At 40.6% G+C, this 20418-nt stretch overlaps 1 protein-coding gene and 1 long non-coding RNA gene across 8 annotated transcripts in view; one reads left to right on the plus strand and one right to left on the minus strand.

Annotated features, from left to right (window-relative positions):
- The window catches only part of PDE4D (phosphodiesterase 4D), a 659227-nt gene that overhangs the window by 613206 nt on the left and 25603 nt on the right, over positions 1-20418 (plus strand). The gene's annotated exons all lie outside the window — the stretch shown is intronic.
- Positions 6713-20270, minus strand: LOC121232694. Its single transcript, XR_005931619.1, has 3 exons — positions 20260-20270; positions 10607-10613; positions 6713-6743 (listed from the first exon to the last, which is right to left on the minus strand). It is a non-coding gene; the product is annotated as an uncharacterized LOC121232694 (long non-coding RNA).

Consider the following 20418-nt stretch of genomic DNA (forward strand, 5'->3'; position numbering starts at 1 on the left):
TCCTTCCTCCTCAGGGGGAGGACTCCTCACTCTTCCCCTGCTCCAGCATGGGGTCCTTCCCATGGGAGACAGTCCTCCATGAACTTCTGCAGTATGAGTCCTTCCTACGGGCTGCAGTCCTTCAGGCACAGACTGCTCCAGCATGGGCTTTCCTATGGAGTTACGGCCATCTTCGGGGACATCCCCCTGCTCCGGGGTGGGGTCCTCCCCAGGCTGCAGGTGGGCATCTGCTCCCCCGCTCCCCTCCATGGGCTGGGGGGGACAGCCTGCCCTCTCACCACAGGCTGCAGGGGCATCCCCTCCTTCTGCACTGGCCTCGGTTATCTGCAGAGGGGTTCCTCTCACATTCCAATCCCACTACTCACTGCAGGTTTCCCCTCTTAAATCAGTTCTCCCAGAGGCGCTACCACCATTGCTGATGGGCTCAGCCTTGGCCAGAGGCAGGTCCAACTTGGAGCCAGGGAAGCTTCTAGCAGCTTCTCACAGGAGCCACCCCTGCAGCCTCTCCCCCGCTACCAAAACCCCACCACACAAACCCAAAACTATGTAGAAACAATGATTTTCATAATACATCAGCTGCCTATTGGAGCTTCAGAGGGTCGTCTAAAGGAAGAGTAATTTTTGCAAAGTGAGGCTATGCTTTGTATGTACTCCTTGACACAAGGAAGCAGTAGTTAGCTTTCAGAGCTGATCTGAACAAAGAAAGGGTAAACACCCAAGGTGACATCTTGGCTGTGCTCTTTACCAGCGCTTCTACAAAGTTCATCCTTGGGACACTGGAAAAGTAGTGCAGCTCCAGCAGGAAGGAATGGTAAGCAGAAGGCACAATAGGGCTTAGTGTAAGAACAAAAGAAATAGCAAGATAGTGTTGTTTTATTAACAGAGCAAGAAAGAGTCTGAAGAGCAGGAAGAACTGAAAAGTAGGCTGCCAAGTAGACCTTTTGGACTTGAGCATCTTTGAGCATGTTTTAATGAAAAATGGGCAAGGTAGACTAGAAAATAGACTTCTTATGCATGTGATCTTTTGAGCAGTTAACATTATTTCCTGTGCTTGAAATTTGCCAAACCTTATTGGTGCTAAGTAATGACAAATACAAGGAACGTGTGAATTTTAATTTTTTTTCAACATTTAATAACTTTTTTTTTTGAGAAGAAGGTTTTACTTTGCTGTGTGCTTCTGCAAATGATTTTGAAGGATAATAACTGGGCTTTAAGCTTTGCTGCTGCTGGGTTTGCAGGTGGTTGGTGTTCTCGAGTATGTCAGCAGCATCGTGAATCTTTGCCTATTGTTGGTAAGCTTTATTGCCACAAATGTGGCATTGGTGACTTTGTTTCCTGCTGTATGGTGGGTAAGCCCTGATACATTAGAAGTGATGCGTGGGTAGTGTGAGAGTTACCATACCTTCGGTTTTGGCCATGTTTTCCCTGTGCACAAAGGGACGTCCCCTACAAGTACACATAAGAGAAACAAAATGTTTTCAGTTTAGTAGCTGAAATGAATGAAACAAGCTATAAAATACTAGGATTTTATTTGAAAGTTAATGATGAGCAGGTTTGTAAAGATGTTTTTTACCGCGCTCTTGTTATGTGAATTAAAATGCTCACCTCTTTGATGCTCAATAGCAGCATCTCAGAACCAGGGGCACAGACAGGCACTTGAGACCTTGTGAAATGCCGTATTTCTTTTGCTTTCTTAACATGTGGTTCCCTGGAATTATCCCTTCTTAGCCTTAGCTCACTCACGTTCAGCTTTTGTTGCCACAGAAAACTAGAGTTAAAAGGACTTCTTCCACCAAATCCGGATGCGTTATTTGCATGCCGTGTAACGTGTCTCGAAGCAGCCCTGTGTGCGGTGTTTCAGGGAGCATGCTCGGATTCCTCAGCATCTCTGTCCTCTGTTGCATGCTGATCACCTCGGCGGCAGCTGCCAGTTCCCACCGCTGGTGCTGCAAATGCATGCTGTGCTGTTGCAGGCATCATAATAGGAAGCACCTAGGCCTGTTATAAACAAACAGGTCTGGAAAAAAGTGCAAGCCTGACGTATAGTGTGGCCATAGCAACAAGCAGAGATGAAGGTGCCATTTTGGAGTAAATGCAGGCTAGTGTGGCTCAACAAGAAGCTAGAAAGTATACTTGCTGGATTTGCAAAGCTGTTCTGTATGTGCACGTGAGAGGTTTTCTGAAACACACAACTTGCAAGAAGACAGCTTACAAAACCCAAAACCTGAAATTAAGTATGTAAGGGTGTCTTTAAATGAAATTATTTTTCACTTGCAATAGAAACGTGGGCTGGAAAATTTATAAGCACATTTACTCCTGAGAAATATTAGTGTGATGAATTATTTGACAAATCATAGACTATCTCTCTGGATGCATGAACTTTAAAGCCCAGAGCTCAGATTCCTCAGTAAAATGACTGTGTTTTTCTTGTACTATGAAGCATGGCCAAAGTTTTGTATGTCTGAATACTGGACCCAGGTAAGATCATATTTTGTGATTTAGTAATTAGTTGCTTTTTCCTCTTTTCTTAGCATCAGTAAAAACTAGTATGTACATTTTCTAGCTGGGAGGGATTTTCTGCAGCTCTTTCATTGTTGCTGAAAAGGTTTCAGAGGCTTTATTATAGGAGACCTCTTAAAGCTCACCACTGTGAAGGTGATGCAGTTGGTCGATACATAGTCAGAGCTTGGCATTTCTAGCACAGCTTTCAGTACATCCCTGCTTACAGAACTTGATTTTTAAAATGAAATGACTGAATTTTAAGTTCAAGAAGATAAAGTGCTTTGGAAGACTTTTGCAGAAACAAATGTTGGCATGTGGGGGGCTGAAACTTAAGTAATGATTTTTCTTTGGTGGTTAGGAATCTACATCTGTAATCTGATCTTTGTTTCACAGAGCTGTGAAAGACAGGTTGGTTATAGGAATGATATAACAATACAAAATAAAACTGTGCTTTTGGGATAAAGTAGAACTGCAGGAAGAAAAAGAATTTGATAACTCTGTTGTGGTGAATTTTTTGTCTTTCCAGGTAGGTACTATTCCTGTGCTCACGTGTCTTTTAGATTTTATAGATGTGGTATAAATAAAAGCATGCGGATGTACCTAGGGGGTTTAGGTTTGTTCTTGCAGTTATTATCAGAGCTTGAAAAATGTCCTGGTCATAGAAGACTAACGCTGCCTGACTTGACCTAAGTGGAGGGTGAGAGGACAGGTGCTGGTCTTAACATCTTGTTACACCCCATCATTTGAATAGTATGCCTAAGTATGAAACTGTGCCTTAATTGCTCTTGAGGGAGGAGTCATCTGGGGTTTGTTTTTATTTTCTTTTTTTGGTTCCTTCTACAGTGTCTTGGCTGTTGTGAAATAGCATGTTCTACACAAACCTGTCTGTTCCCCAATCTGCCTTTTCACCCCATGTCCTGCCTGGCAGTGGTCTCTTGCCTTTGCTGATGCACGTAGCTTTGTTCAAGAGTGAGAGCTGAGCTGACCTGGGCTGCATCTGCGGGGTGGCTTGCTCATGGGTTCATAGGTGGCAGCACTGGAAGTGATAAGATCCATTTCGACTTGTACCTTTTGACTACCAGGGGACTTCAAGGAGTCTGTTTGCAGACTCGGACAAATAGCTCAGCTTTCCTTCATATAGTCCTTTTGCTCTTGGAAAATTTTCTAATCAAGACCTGGGACTTTTATGTATTTACACTGTTATTTTAATATGAGGTGATTAATACAGCAGTACACTGAACAGTAGACAAGGCAAATGTTTGCTCTAGTCAGGAAAAGTATATGTTGTGCTTACAGTGGACTGGGCGATATTAGGAATTTGCATCACCTAATGTGTGCTGAGAAAACAGTCTAAAAATCAGCAGCTTGTTTGGTTTTTGAAAGCTAGGAATATGCTTTTTACACATGTAGCAGTAAATTAAGCAGTAATTAATAGACTAGGTATATCATTCTTAAGAAGTGAGTATGAAAATTAACTTCAATATTCACTGAAGTTATCAAATGTTATATCCTATCTCGTTTTTAATGGAATTTGCCTTGGACAAGACATGAACTCCCTAGTTAACTATACAGTCCTATAAGATGAACTACACTTGTTACACCCTTTCAGTCTTGTTTTCTGGTTTGGAGATTGATCAAAAGTATGGCATTGGCGGGGCTGGAAGGATGGTATTGAAGCATCACTCCCATTGCCTGGGGCATTTGAACAGTTTGTTCGGATTCAACTAGAACTTGATCTAATGCCTGCTGAAGCTAATGAGAGTCTTTAAATTTACTTCATCAGACTGTGGATGGAGCCCGTACCCAGTTTTATTTAGCATTGTTATCACTTCGATAAAGAGTTGGTAGAATCGGCTGTTAAGCAGGGTCTTTTGAGGACTGGAGGAAGTTTAATTTGTGGCAGACTGTGAGCCTTTTTGACATTGCTGTCCTTCTCATGGCAAAAATGGGCTTGAGCGTGTGTGTGAGCCCCCGTGCAAATGGATAGACTGATGTCTTTCTGCATCTGTCGGGGTCTTTCCAGTGCTTCATGCACTGCTCAGAGCTTTTCCAGATGCTCCAAACATTGTATGTAAATGTGTAAATGGGCGAAAAGCAGCCAAATTTTTTCCCAGCTTTTTTTTTTTTACTAATAAAAATGCAAGCCAAAGATGAAGATGACGCCATATCTATTTAGAGCTTATTGGTTTTGTTTCATTTTAAGATGTTTTTTCAAAACAGGGATGATTTTTGTAGAGACATAGAAGTATCTATTTAAGAGGATTGAAATATGAAAAATGCCTTGTTTCTTGATAAGATACCTAGTAATAATGAAAGGTTAATAGATAATCTTTTACCTGAACAATATCTGTGTATTTTTTTATCCATTTTGCAAGTTCATCAGAGTATATACCCCAATCTAATGATGTACTTTTCTTTTGTTACTGGAACCTAATCAATTTCCAGTGTGTGGTGTTATTTTTATGATTTTTAGCCTACCTTTGGTTTCAAATTTTGCATGAATGCCAGGATTTGTTAGTTTAGTGTTCAGGAAAGAAATAAGCGATGGTGGGTTATTGCTGATTAAACAGAGGTCTTACATTTTAAATGAAATTATCTGTAATGCTTTTCCATGCTATGTAAGTTCATAAGTGATATAAACTATCAAAGCTAAAGCATATTAATTCATTTGTTACTTACGTACATTTAAGCACTGTTAAATATAAAATATTTATGGATTATAAACTGTGAATATAAGCAGTGTTTACAAAAGGTGACTACTGCATGGTGTTACAGTACATAATGGAAATTGCTAAGTACAAGCTGCATTTGAGCATTTTCAAGGGAAATACTGATTTACCAGTAGAATTGTTTCCTTGTAAATACAAACTTGTTGGTGCTCTGTCAAACTGGGATTGCTCAGGAGCGACCCACAGTAACATTACTAAATGGTGAGTACACTGATGTGGCAAGTAAACCTTGATATTTATTTGTATATTCCATACTATTTATTCTTCTAGAAGAGTTAGCATTAGAATGTTTTCTGTGTGTCATGTCCCAATTTCTCAGGATGACAACTCATGTTCGTCAATTCCCAGGTCAGGGTTAAAGTGAAATGACACCAGGGATCCTTTAACTCACAAAACTCAACTTTTATTCGCTCACAACAAGAATTGGCATGAAACTATGTCAGTAAACTGTGTAACATGCGCTAACCATACATCAAAACATATACTATAGGCCTTGCTTATTTGGGGATCAGTTCAGGCAAGGAAATAAGGAGATCCCTCCCCTTGGGTCAGGAGGTTCAGAGCAGATCCTCTTGCTTTCCAGACTTCTCCTCAGAGAAAAGCCTAGGGGTGGCTGGATGCACTCCTAGTCCCAGACTTGGTCAACGGTTCATGTCTGAAGGGGTGAGGTGTAGGGATTACGGGAAAAAAGAGAGAGAGACGAGAGTGAAAAGAGAAAGATTTCACCAGTCCTGGGTCCAGCGTTGGTCCAGTCAGCCTACGGGTTCGGTCCCGTTCTGGTGGGTGCGCGCACCTGGGGCTTCCGTTTGTGTCCTTTTATCATCTCCACACCCCTCCTTCGGGCGGGCACTCAAACTCATTAGGCTAATTAGGTGTCACCCACAGTTTGTGCTTTCAGAACCTTCAGGAAATGGGTGGGCGGGCTTGGGGGTCGTTTGGGGAGTCACTTCTCCCTCCCTGCAGATATGACTGACCTTTGACGTCTGGCCATGTGTGATGGGCGGCACCGCTCGGCCTATCCGAGCAGGGAGCTGTGCACCCTCCGGCCCGCCCTGTTGCTAATGTCTGTGTTGATCTGTGCTAATCAGCTTCTTTTCACCTCTGGTTCCAGGGTTTGTTGTTAGGCAGAGTTTGTCCTTCTGCAGAACTTGCCCCACCACAGTGTTTGAGAGATGAACTCTCAGTCTCTCACACCACCCAGTGGCTCAAACATTTGACTGGACTGAGTTGTAGAGATCTTCTTCTTCCACAGTAGTAATCTTCAGATATTGGACAGGAGGAGAGAAAAGAGAAGAAGCAGAGGAAAGCAAGCGAGTAGTCATACATCGCACAATTGCAAGGCCAAGCATTAAGAACAAAAATCCACATAATGAGTCCACTGTTAAGCTATTTTCCGCACCCCGTGAGTCCCAAGGACGTTAGGAGAGAGGTCAGCAACGATCCTCTGTTAAACCGGTGTCTTGGTTGCATTGCTTGAAAAAGTTCTCCAGTCTTGTCTGTAACTTCTCTCATCTTGGCTTGGGTTTCTTCAGTTGAAGTGGAGGCATTACGGACGGTGATACAACATTTCCCCATCAGTTAGACTCAACATCCCACATACCCCATGTTCTTTTAACAACAACATATCCAATGTTAATCTGTTTTGAAGGATCATTTTTGGTGCTTGTTGAACTTGAGTGTTAAGTCATCCAAATGCATAATGTGTCTGGTTGGACAAAACATGCATTTGCCACTTTATATTTTTCCAGGACAAACTGGTGTCTCCTAAGGAAAAATTCCACATCCTTCGAGATTCCCAATAGCATTTTTCCCCAGTAAAATTTCAAGCACTACTCGGGTTCCACCCATTTTTCCATTCCGAGCCTTCACTTTTCCATAAGTCACAAGATTCAAGGTTTCTTCCTCGGGGAAGAAGATAAATCTTTGAATCATCAGAATGGGTTTTTAGAGCCATGAAAGGTCCCCTGGAAGCATTGTTCTAGGATCAATTTGGTTTACATAAAATATTACCAGAGACAAGACTTCTTTTCACAGGATTGGTGATGTTTAGATAAATGAGGCTGAATTGAATTCCTTCATTGACAGATTTTGGTAATGCTATACAAACACCTTGATTGGTGTTGTTCCAGAAGTGCATAAAACCTTGAATCAAATTCCAAGCTAAATCTGGATAATCTTTTCCCTGTCTCCTGGTGGAAAGGATGAGGATGAGGGAGAAGGCTCCCCAAAGCATCTTTCCTTATAATAACAGACAAAAATTACAAATAACAATAAACTGATAACACAAGTAACAATTAATATAGTTAGGACTAATTTGGTTCCTTGTCATCTTTCTCCATTTCTCTTTGGTTCTACAAAGTACAAGCATAAAGCAGTTCGTAGATTCAAACAAGGGTATTATCCATTGCATGTGAATTCGGTGGTCTTTTCCATGTGCATTGCTTGCTATCCATGCATACAAGTTCAAAGGGGTTTTCAATGTTATAGGTACTTCCCCTACAGTAGGTAAATCTACCAGAACAGGTCATCCAGGATAGTGGAGTGGGTGTATTGTATCTTTCTTACCTCCACTTCCTGGAAGTAGGGATGGGGGGCTTGGGGCAAAATGCAGTCAGTCTAGGACATTCGTTCACCCCCAGTGGCTATTTACTTTCGTGACCATGTCTGGCACTCCTTGCGGCCATAGAATCATTTAGGTTGGAAAAGACTTGTAAGATCATCAAGTCCAACCGTCAACCACGGCTGCTAAACCATGTCCTGAAGTGCCTTGTCTATGTGCTTTTTGAATACCTCCAGGGATGGTGACTCCACCACTCCCTGGGCAGCCTGTTCCAATGCCTGACAACCCCTTCAGTAAAGAAATTTCTTCTAATATCCAATCTAAACCTCCCCTGGCACAACTTGAGGCCATTTCCTCTTGTCCTATCACTAGTTACTTGATAGAAGAGACCAGTACCCACCTCACTACAACCTCCTTTCAGGTAGTTGTAGAGAGCAATAAGGTCTTCCCTCAGCCTCCTCTTCTCCAGACTAAACAGCCCCAGCTTCCTCAGCTGCTCCTCATAAGACTTGTGCTTCAGGCCCCTCACCAGCTTTGTTGCCCTTCTCTGGACATGCTCCAACACCTCAAAGTCTTTCCTGTAGTGAGGGGCCCATCCCGGTTTGTGGGGTTGTAGGGTTTGTTTTAGAATTCCATTAGTACACTCCACTACCCCATTTGCTTGAGGGTAGTATGGGGTGTAGAAAACACACTGTATTCCTTCATTGTGTGCCCATTCTTGGACCACCCTGGCAGTAAAGTGACTCCCGTTATCTGATTGGATTGATTTGGGTGTGGGCAAGTAGCTAAATCATCATTTCAGGCCTTTTACTGTGTTATCTCCGGTTGCTCACCGTACTGGTACTGCTTGGGTTAGTCCCGAAATTATTTTGACCCCTACCAACACATACTGTTTTCCCTCTGAGAGTCGCAAGGGACCGATGTAGTCTACTTGCCAAGTATCCCACAACCCTTTATTATCCCTTAAGTGTAGGGGTTGATCCTTAAGTGTAGAGGGTTGTGTTCTCCTAATTGGCATAAGACACATGGTGAAGTAATGGTGTTGTACAATTCCCTGGTTACGGACCATCCCCTGCCCACTGCCTCTTTAAATAAATCTTTACTCCCTGAGTGACCTTGCTTTGCATGCAACCACTCGAAGTGGTCCCATTTCTCTGCTTTGCCTTCTGCAGCTAATTTTGCTAAGCGGGTCATCAAATCCACCTGATTATTTCAAAGGTGAACCAGATGATTTCCTGCCTGGTGTGCAGCCACCCATCCTACTAGAAAGGTTTTCCGTTTAGCGATGTTTAAGATTTCCTTCCGTTTTTCTCGTTGCCACGCTGGTATCTGATTGACCTCCCATTGATTTTGTTCCCCAAATGGGAGCCATTCGGTACATTCCTTGAAGACAGCATACGAATCTGTATAAATCAACACTGATTCTTTGGTGTCAGCTTCCTTGGTAAATACAGTCCATACTGCGATCAACTCTCCTACCTGAGCACTTACTTCCCGTTCTCTCACGGTTTGGTCCCCTGAATCAACATGTAGGGCTACTGCTCGGTATTTCCACACCCTTCCCTCTCTCCTCAGTGAACCATACAGGGATGCTAACAGTCCATTTCTTCAACTGCCTCTCAGCTGTTGGTTGCTGCCCAGCTGAGTCTTGGCTGTGACAGTCTGAGCACTTAGCCGCTCTGCTCCAGCACAAGGTTAAACAAGGTTGCCAAACCCAAAGGAACCCATCTGTGGTGGCATGGGACGGCGAGGAGTGTTCTTGGTCAGGCGTGGGTGCGTCACTTGTCCTGACCAGCGCTTGGCCAACACCTCCCCAGCGTGGCCTGGTCTGAACCTGCCAAACCCCAGCCGGGTATGCAGACATCCACAGCTAGTGAACCGAGCACCAGGCGACGATGGAGCGGAGCGATAGCTCTGCCTGATCCCAACGCAGCAGCACCCCACCGCGCCCTGTCACCACGACGGAATTAGTTGGCACCCAAAAAGACGCTGGGATCCTGCATGTAGGATAGGAGGAAAATTACTGGTACCAATAGTCAGGGAGGAAGAAAACACGAATATACCACGAGCTTCCTCCTGCAAATACTGAGACTTCTTGTAAGAGGGGTTTAAATCACACAGGTAGTTAAGTATGCAATTCAGGAAACTACGGAGCTGCCTTTGGCCTGGTTTTGTTATCTTGTCTCCATCTCTCTTGTGTACTGGTAAACCGAACCTCACAGTACACCTGACTGTGGGACTGGAAACCACTTTGGTTTTGTGCTTGTTTGCTTAATTTGACCTAGAGGCACTTGGGTGAAGCCTTCACTTGGACCAAAAAAAGCAGCATTACGTTTTTGTGTGTTTCCCTGTATGCATGAGACAAGGGTGTAATGGATGAGACTGGTTGTTCCTCCTGTTCTGGATGGGTAGATCTTCATTTTTTGTGAATCTACATAGATTTAGAGCATGTTTAGAGCATCTAAATAAATAATCAAGTGAAGGACACATTGGAGTGAATATTAGTTGCTGAATAACCCTTGCTGAGTTTTTTTCCTTGAAAGGACAACGACACTATCGCATGCACTTTAGTCAGAAGTCTAACAGCCATGGTTTAATAAGCACTGGAGCCTGAACCAACAAAATTGCAAGAAACAACTTGCAGTCTGCTTTCAAAATGTTGGTATCTACTGTGGATGATTTACAGGCACTTGCTAAGGCGTGTTTGTATCGGAGCTGTACTGAGCTCGTTGCAGTGTTAGTAGTTACTTTGCAGTCCACAATTCTCTGCTTTTGTCTGTAGTATCATTGCTTTTTTTCATAGGATGGCTTTTACCTTCTGTCTTTTTTTGTAAACTGAGCAATAGTATTTAGAAGGATGGGAAATAGTTTGATTCGTGTTTGATTTTCATATATATTAGAAGTAGAAAAAACAGTCATATTTAATTTTTGCTTTTTCACAAGAACAATATGTATGTTAAGTATGACTGTAGCTTTAGAAAAGATGATTAAAAGACTCATTTCTTTTAGTATGAAATGGCAACCATTCAACAAGATTTCTGATGAACTGTTAAAGCATGGGCTTTGCCAGGTCTACAGTAGGAACACCTCATTAAAATAAGAATGTCACGTTACAGGAGAAGTAAGATTAATCCGGCAATACCAGTGAAGCTGTTTTTTGTCCTTACACAGCAAGCCAGTTTTCTGTGTGAAATAGTCAATACCTGTAAAGCTCAGTTTTTGCTGGTATAGCTGTATCAGTCTTAGGGTGACTGTGTTCTGTGAGTGAAGTATTGCTCCTCTTTGCACGTTTGTTAGACATAGCTTTCTGCAAAAATGCATAATGTGGGTACAAACCTCTTTTGTGGCTGTGCTACAGTAGATACTTATGGGGTAGGTATTTACTTGCAGGGTGCATATCCATGTATATTTATAAAAATACAAGTTATTCAGATGGTTCTGCATTTTATATTCCTTTTATTACAGACCTATTTCTAGCCCAAACTGGCACTCGAGGAGAAAACCCCTCAAAAAAGGACAAAAGGAGGGGAAAACTGCAAAAGTTTTTCTTCCTATATATTTTTAAATTGTTTGTAAGTAACAGCCTGAGAGTTGCATGAGATCTGTGAGGTGATGAAGGAGTAGTGCACTATTCCTCCTTGTAACTGGTGGCAAGCTGGAATATTTTACTTGTATTTTTTACCTACTGTGTCTGTCAGAGATGGCTGCCAGTGTTAACTAGGCAAATGTTAACTAGATATGAGCTAGGAAAGGGACAAAAATTTTTGTCAGTTATTATTTGGAGCCAAATCTTTCCCATTCATTAACAAGACAACTGTTAGAATTTCCTACAAATATATTTTAGGAAAAAAAATCCTGTTTCTCTTTTCACAATACTTAAATTACAAAGTACTTGTTTACAGTGGAGCATTTTCCTGTTAGAAGAAATCACCTTTATAGTTTTTCTAGTGTGAATACCTTTATGGATTTAGCACAAGTTACCTTGGAAAAGGCTTGAACTTCACTGTGTTCTTATGCCATAATATGAGTATCCTTATGAGGCGTTAACACTGATGTAGCTTGTAAATCTCACTTAAGCAAATAAGCTGTAGAAAAGGCATCTGCAGCTGCTGTAGCTGGGATAACGCGTACAAGCTGTTGGAATTCCTGTGCCGCAGGGCATGGGTGGTTAGCTGGAGCTAAGAGCACGTATATTTCCATGGCACAGTATTTTTTATTAACAGCAGCATTCCTTCAACATTGGTATTGCATAATTTTAGGTGCATTATTGAAGTACTATGTCTTTGCACTACCTCTGACATGTTTACTCTTCTTCTCTTAAATGCCTTTAGACTGAAAGACTCTGCACAGCCACGCTGAAGTAGGCATAGCCATGTGAAGGAGATCCATATACTGGATCACACTGGTTTTTGGAGTCAGATTATTTTTTCTTCTTTGCTTTTTGTAAAGCATGTTAAAGTGTCTATAAAGCATAGGAGCTTACTGCTGAGGAGCATAGGAGCAGACCTGAGGCTCCACTTACAGCAAAACTTGCTAGTTTTATATATTAGTGGCCCTGGCAAAACATCCTTGGCAGGGGCTGCACTTTGGGAATTGGGGAGTGGATATCAGTATGTTGTTTGGAAAATGTCCAGATTCAAAGCATGACAATGAAGTGGCAGCTCAATGAAACACAAAATATGGTATAAGCTAAATTGTGTGGCTGTATCTGAGGCTGAGATTTCCACCCGGCTTTCTCACTGCACTTTGCTTGGAGGAGGTGTAGAGGCAGGATGCATTTCTGTTTGCAGATAAGGGGAAGGAGTGAAGGTGATAGCGGTGCTTTGGCTGTTTGGTTGTCATTGCTGCCAAGACAGGAATGAATATGTGTAATGGGAAGAGTTAAGAATTAAGGAGAAAGATCAGACATGGCAATAGCAGATACTCCCCAACAGCAGTCTCTAAGAAAAAATGGACAAAAAGATGTGACTGGGTTGCTATGCCATCTGTGGATGCAATTTTAAGGAGAAAGTCTTATCTTTTTCTTTTGTCCCACATCTGATTTATTTTTCACTTGGGTATTTTTTAGTTATTTTATTTTGGGAATTGTTAACGGCTATCTCACTGTCCTGTACAATGTACCGTATATATACAGTTTACATAATAGAAGCATTAAGAGAAGAGAATAAATGTTTCTTCCCTTCCTTGGGTAATGGGTCTTGGCTCTGCTCTTCCAAAAGAGGTCTCTTCCTACAAGGAGGCTGGAAGGCCAGAGAGTGGGTCTTCTGATGCAGTATCGAACTATTTGGTTTTGAGGTTTGGTCACAGTAAAGCCTGAGCAGCTCACGTAAGGGGTGTGTTGGGGCAAGTCCTGGAAGTGAAGTGATAATTAAATAATTTCTATTTTATTTTCCATTTTTCCTTCCAAATTATAGTTTATCTAAAATACAAGAATTATTGTAAAGCAAACTGATTGCTGCCAGGGTATTGTAAGGGAAAAAATAGTTATAAAAAAGTCCAGATTAAGGCCCTCTCATGGTGGTGTTTTGTGGCTTCTTCCAGAGGTGTTTTGAAAGATGCATTTTAGATTGTTTCCTTCAAAGTTGGTTGGAGGAGTAATAGCAAGAGAATTATGCATTAAAATAGCTTGCATAAATATGATGGATTTTTGCATGTCGGGTAGATACGAAAAATATGAAATCTCAGTTTGCTCCAGGTTCCCTGAGCTCATGTCCAGTGCAAGCTGAGCACACATTTGATTTGTGTGCCAGCATCTCTTACAGATACAGAGAGAAACTTTGAGCAAAGCAGTTTGGTGTCTGTTGAGAAGTATGCTGATATGATGAATTAACTGAGTAGAGTAGGTATTTCCACTAATATTGCAATAATTTAAGCATGATTTTAAAAAATATTGGATATTTGTTTGAAGCATTTCCAGGCTAGAGGTATAAATAACTGGTCTGTTGTTTCACAACTTATTCCACTGTGATGCAGACATATTGTACATTTGTATCAATGTGCATATTACACATGCATAAAAACATGATACATATTGTGTTCTTATGATGTGACATATCTATCTATATCCAAGTAAAGGTAAAGTATTTTCTTTAACATTGTTTTTAGGGCAAAACTTGAAAAGCCTTCTGTTCATATCAGGTACTCTTCACAATACTAATTTCATGGATGAAACCATGGGATTGTGGTTACGCATTTGATTCTGTCAGTTGCCAAGCAGGATAGAGAGATAACCACCTGAGCTATTCATCACTGCTTTCTGCTGGGGCAACTGCCTCCTCAAATCTGCTTTCATAACTGCAGCTGTCATCACACCCTGATCCACTTTTCTCTGATCTAAATTAGCTTTTAACAGTAGCTTTACTGTAATTTACATCATTTTGACAGTGTTGAATTAAGGGGAAAATAAACATAAAGCAGAATATTGTAACCAGCGAAATATTTGTTGAAATTAAACTCCATTTACTGCAGGTTTTTTTCTTAGAAACCATTATATGCATACTGTACTCTATCATTACATAGAATAATTCCTGCAAGAAAACTGCAGGTGAATACTGTGTCTTAAAAGATTGCCAGTGGTCCCCAAAGCATGGGTTGAAATACGGTTTAATTTTCATTGCTTGTGCAATTTCTCAGGACTGTCTGTTGAAAATACTGCAGTTGTAGAGAATACCTGTAAAGACCTGCTGTGATGTGGTTAAAAATTAGCAGACCACATATTGTGAGATTTCTGGTCTGAAAAGTTTAAGGTGTTCCTATATATTCATAGCTAATGCTTATATTATCGCTAGAGGGCAGTAAGTGCAAACGCTGAATTACGTATTTTACCAGCAAGTGTGTTTTGGTTTGGTTTGGTTTTTTTTAATTAATAAAGGAGCCTAACTCTTTATTAAACAACTCATCTCCTGGGTTTTACTACGTATTTTCCCTGAAATAGTTCAGAAGAACGTTGTCATCTCTGTCTGTTCAGCAACATAAAATTCTCATATTTGATGCATGAGAATTATATATTCCCAAATAAAAAGATCTGTAAAATTATATAGCTTAGACTATTCCATTGTGTTTAATGAATGTAATTCTGACAAGCAGAAGTCTTCCAAGAAAGCCTTTTTAAAGCAGCATAATTATGCTACAGTTAGGATCCTTAAAGCTGAGACTCCTTCAGAAGAGTTAGGGATTTGTTCCAGTTACAGCCATTGGTTCTCAGCCACCAGTGGGGTTCATCTCTTCCTGATACCAGCATAAAGACCCAACTTTGTCTCCACCCCTGCTTCTCACTTGGTGTGTGGCAGCTGATTGCTGTAGCTGGAACAACTCCTCGTATTTGTAAAATTCCTAATTCTTTTTTTTTTTTTTTTTTTTTTTTAATTAAGTTCTACATTTTCTCTCCTTCCAGTCAGGGAGTCTTGGGTGGAACAAGAGAAGTTTGGTGAGGCTGGTTGATTTAGCGTTGTTTCCTTGTCCCTAGCTGTCCTGCTGCTTCCTCCAGACCAGTTCTGGTTTTTGGCTCATTTGAGTCTATCCACATGCCCTTGCTTGCTGGATGAAACGACCATTCTTTTCTGCTGTGGTCTTCCATCACTGAGCAGACTTTCCATTTTGTGGGGAGGCTTTCTGCGAGGGCACATGCCAGCATAAATGCCAGACAGAGTTGGCTAATGCTGTGAAAACAGTCTTGTGTTTGTGACCAGTAGGAGTTGGATTTGACATGGGCAATTATTGCTGTTCTCGAACTGTGGAGGACAGCCTAAAAATGTCTATGATATTTTCAGACAGGCTTCTCATTTGGCTCATGAGGTATCTTCAGACTATCTGTTCCTGTTCATAACACATATGACTTTGAAAACTAAAATTGGTGATTCCTCTTTGTTTTACTTTTTGCCACTTACCAGACAGTATGCGCTACATCCAGCACACTTGTATTCAGGATTGATGATCAGAGATCTCTTTGAAGGTTCCTAGTGCAGCTTCATAGTCAATCCAGGGATTCCAGTTGAGAGTTAAAAAGCACAGCTCTCCTGCCCTCAAAGCTAAGCACGGTTCTGCTGGAGCTCCCATATTACCCATCACTGACCTGTGAAAGGAAAGACCAAGATCATAAGTCTCCTGTGGGGCAGTTCAAAAGTGCTGCAACTGAATCAACAAAGTGGGCCTTCAGTCTTCTTCCTATCGTCTTCCTCAAGCCTGAAACATTGCCATCTTAGTTTCCCATTGACTGAACTTTCAGGAATCTTTGCTTACTAACAAGAGCCAGAAAGGAACACAGATACTTTCTTTCAGAGGATCAAGGTTTTCTCCCACACTGCTGAGGATGTAATTCTCGTCCTTGTCCTTGTCAGTAATGTGTTCCTGTATCAGAAGCCCTATTCTGGATCTCGGGAGAAATGAGCTTTCTTTGAACATCGTGTATTCCATAGGTCCAGTCTGAATGCTTTACAGTGGTTTACAGGCTATAGGTCTTTCTGGATCATCAATATGACAGATAAATAGAAGGATGAAAACCTCACTAATATTGGTGAAATCTGCATGCCTTCGCACGCACTTGGAATGATTAAAATAAAGAGCAACTTAATGAAATTCTTCACATTCTTGTTGAAGGACAATAAAATTTAGGTTAATAGTGTTTTTTTTCTGACTATGGCAATAGTACAGAGCTTTGTAGAGAGCCAAGAAATAATTTAAGAAGTATGAGTGCTGACAGCTCCAGAAGTTCACACAGAGGTAGAGATTACTGCTTCAATTGTAAGAACATCATTTGAGGTAACTCACTGCAATCCTGATTTCATCACAAACGCATAGCTTTTAAATTCTTAAAGTTGCTTTCAAGCAGAGCATGTTCATAGAAGATGTATAAACAGCCTTCATGATACAAGGCACTTAGAATTTCTAGAATGAGCATCTGCAATAGGTTGAGTTGTTGTAGACTCCTGGGGCCAAATGGATTACTGGATGTCCTGTGTCTCTCAGATGGCTAATTTGCACATAACTGTAAAAGTATTGAACTCACTGACTTGTGCTTGACTAATACATGACTTTCATTTGGCTAAAACATATCTTCCAAAAAGACTGCTTTTTTTGATTTGAAGATATCAAGCAGCAGGGAATCTACCCCTTCACTGCTGGTGTATGCTAATTTAATAATTCTCGTTAATCCACATGTCTTGTTCGTAGTTTGAGTTGGTTTCAGCTCCGTTGGTTTGGGGCAGTTTCAGCTTCTTGTTGCTTCCTTTGGTGCTAGTGAACCAGGTTTGGTATGCTGTATTTCCTCTTTGTCATGGTTCTACACAGTAGCTGTATTTTTAAGATAAACAGCTTGAGTTTTTTCTTTTATTATAAAACATTTTCTCTATACCCTGAATAAAATATTTGTACTTTTTTTCCTGCATGCTGTACATGACAGTATTTAGGAAAACAGAGACACTAGAGCTGTATGTACTGTTCCAGCAACAGAGTCGCCAGAATGGTGTGTTTAGAGTATCTCTCTTTTTATCTAGCATCACAGAAGATACAGATTTTTGACAGTCACAGTATCGCTACAGATGTCCTGTTGTGACTCTGTAAACTCTTCAGGGTTTCTGCTTTCTTCATTGTAGTCCACCATTTTGTACTCAAATTCCTTGAACTGCAGGTTACATGAATGGTGTGAACATACTAAACAAGTGAGGCTGCTGTTGGTGGCTTCCACACCCTTATAGTTTGTCTCTTCTCCTTTCCTACACACACCCCACACACCCCCATTTTTCTGTTCTCTGGAAGTTTTCACACTGTGGAAGTTTTCATAGTAGTGACTTAATTCCAGATCATCAATGAAGAAATCGAATACCATAAAGCAGTCTCAGGTCTTGCAGACCCCAACTTAAAACTGTCCCATTAGATGAAGACAGCCTGTTGATGATTGTTAGAAATGGGTCAATAATCGGGTTCTTAACCCATTTAATGTGTCCTCTCTCAACGCTGGGAGTGCTGTCACAGAATATTAGACAGTACTAAATCAAATATCCTACAACAATCCAAGAACATTACATATTCAAAGACATAAAATGATATTGGCTGGCATTAATTACATTCCTGTCGTAGTTCTTTATCAAGGAAATGCCTAGAATAGGTGTATTTCAGCTTTTCCATTATTTTAGCCAGGACTGACATTTTGTGAAGTGGCCTGAAGTTACTAAGCCATCCTGCTTGCAAATTTTAATTGGCACAAAATTAACATTTTTGCAGTCTTTCAAAATTTGCTAAAGCTGAACATCACAGCTCCTGGGATCTGTGCCACCTCTTTTTATGACTCCTGTGGAGAAAGTTGTCCAGACTTGTTGATGAAATAATGGCTAACTTTTCCTGTGGGTATTAAGGGACTTCATCATCTTTCTGCCTTTCAAGGTCATTGTCTTGATTCTTTCAAAACACACAACAGCACTCATTAAAAACTTCCTTTTTTTTTCTGAATTATTTCATTACTTAGTTACTGCCATTTCAAATTATACCTTTTTCATTTCCATATTTTTTTTGCTTGATTGGAACCATTGTAGAAAATGTCATTATTCCCTTCTTCCCCCATGTTTTACCTTCATGGATGTATGTCTGTATGAAAACAAGAATTTCCCTTTAACATTGCTGGATTTCCACTTATCTCTAACTTCTGGTTTTCTTATCTTGAATTACTTTAGGTATTTAGTTGTGTGTGGCAGTTATTTGCTGTGCACTCATCTATCCACCTCCTCTAAAGCTAATAATTCACTCATTCCAACGTGGAAATTGAGGACGAAAATCAGCCAAAATGATTACTGTAAATCCATGCTTATGTGATTTCCCAGCTGTAAATTTCTAAGGTCATACTTCTACATGTAACCGAAGTCAGAGGGCATGTTTTCTGAGTCAGTGAAGTCGTACTAGTAAATTATATCACACCAGTTTGTGGTTTTATGAGGTTGAGGCTGTGGGTCTCGGAAAAATCATACAAATTAGTAATGAGCAGTCAATATCAGGTGTAATTTTCTATTATCAGTACAGTTAATATGCAGCTAAAATAAATAGTTGTAGTCTGTATAGGTTGGAGGAAAATGTTTTTTTCATGGTTTTACATCAAAATTATCTAGCTAATAGCTCTATAAATACCATCCTTCAATAAATTCAATAAACTATAATTCAGTAGTTCTTATGGATGTGTCTGTCTCATACGTTGGTGGGGAATAAAAAAATTCAAGGAAGATTTTTGTTACACATGCTAAACAACTAGTGTAATTTACATAGCAGCCATTTTAAATATTCCTTATCTGAAACAAGTTTGGTGCTTTTGGGGACAGTTGTTAATAAGGTTTCAGGAGGAACCCAGACTTTAAAGTAACAAAGTAGGAGAAGTGATTTAAAAACTTGGCTTCCCAATGCCTGGTTGTACTACCTGTTGCAACTGAACTTTCATGCGCACCTGGTTCACTTCTTAAGTAGTGAGAAGTATAATGGCTGTTATGTTACCATTCTCTAAGTCATGACTGAAATTGCCTTCTGAGGGGAGGCAGCATATTTTCAGTTCTCAGTGTAGATGCTGGGTAGGTGGCAGCAGTGCTCTCTTGCGGGTGATCAGAAAACAATGCAACGCAGATGTAGACAAGCTTTATATTCAGCATTACAAAGCTGAGCTGGAGGAATCAGGAGAAGTATTTTCCAGAATTACTTTTTAGGCTACTTTAATGTCTTGCTGAGTCTCTCATAACCCAGGTCTGTTGTCAAAACTTAATTGTTTTATATTCATCTACCTGTATAGATCCAGGACAGGTATAACTGTGCATGTTATAAAGCAAATGCAACAGTAATGTGTTCAGTCACATTTTTTTTATATTACCTCTTTTAATGAAAACAATATGCTTTCCATATGAAAATATGTAAGTGCCGGATTATCTGTTGACTGTATCCCGTTGTCACATTGCTATACATTTCTCTCCTGTAAGGAAGAAATTTGTTAATATCATATTTTGCTCTATTGATTTTTGCAGGTTCAATTCTTTTTCAAGCACTTAGTGTTGCTGACACTGCTGACACCCAGAGAAGTAGAAACCACTTCAGCCAAAACCTCCGTTATGATGGTTGTCGGTCAGCATCTTCCAGTGAATCAGCAGTGTGGGCTTTGGGTGAACCCTGCACCTCATTCAGCTTGCCCTTAGACATTTGGCCACTGTCATATTGCGAAACTCTCCCTTCTTTTGATACAACAAAGACTCAGAAATTCACTGCAATAGTGCATATGCCTTGCACAGTGGTGCAAGATAATGCATTCCTCCTTTTAAGTTTTGGTCTCTGAATGGCAGATGGTGGAATATTTTGTTCAATGCTCTGAGTCAGCTCACTGACACACTCCACTTTCAATTAATCCCTTTTTCTTTTATGATGTATAGCTGTAACTGATTAATATAATCTGCCAAGGCAGAAGGAGCAAAAGTTGAATAAATACAGTAAGAATTTGAGGACTCTTACTACCTCACTTCTGACTTCTCCATGGAAACTTAATGTTTACTGGGAATTGTAAGACACATGACGTGCTTTATCTTAATAATGACTGCTTTTATCTCTTAAAATAAAGCAGTAGAAACTGGCAGATTGGCCCAATAGTCTAAGTAGATCAGTTTTTAATCTAGA

Source organism: Aquila chrysaetos, chromosome Z, assembly GCF_900496995.4.
Source record: "Aquila chrysaetos chrysaetos chromosome Z, bAquChr1.4, whole genome shotgun sequence".
NCBI lineage: Eukaryota > Metazoa > Chordata > Aves > Accipitriformes > Accipitridae > Aquila > Aquila chrysaetos.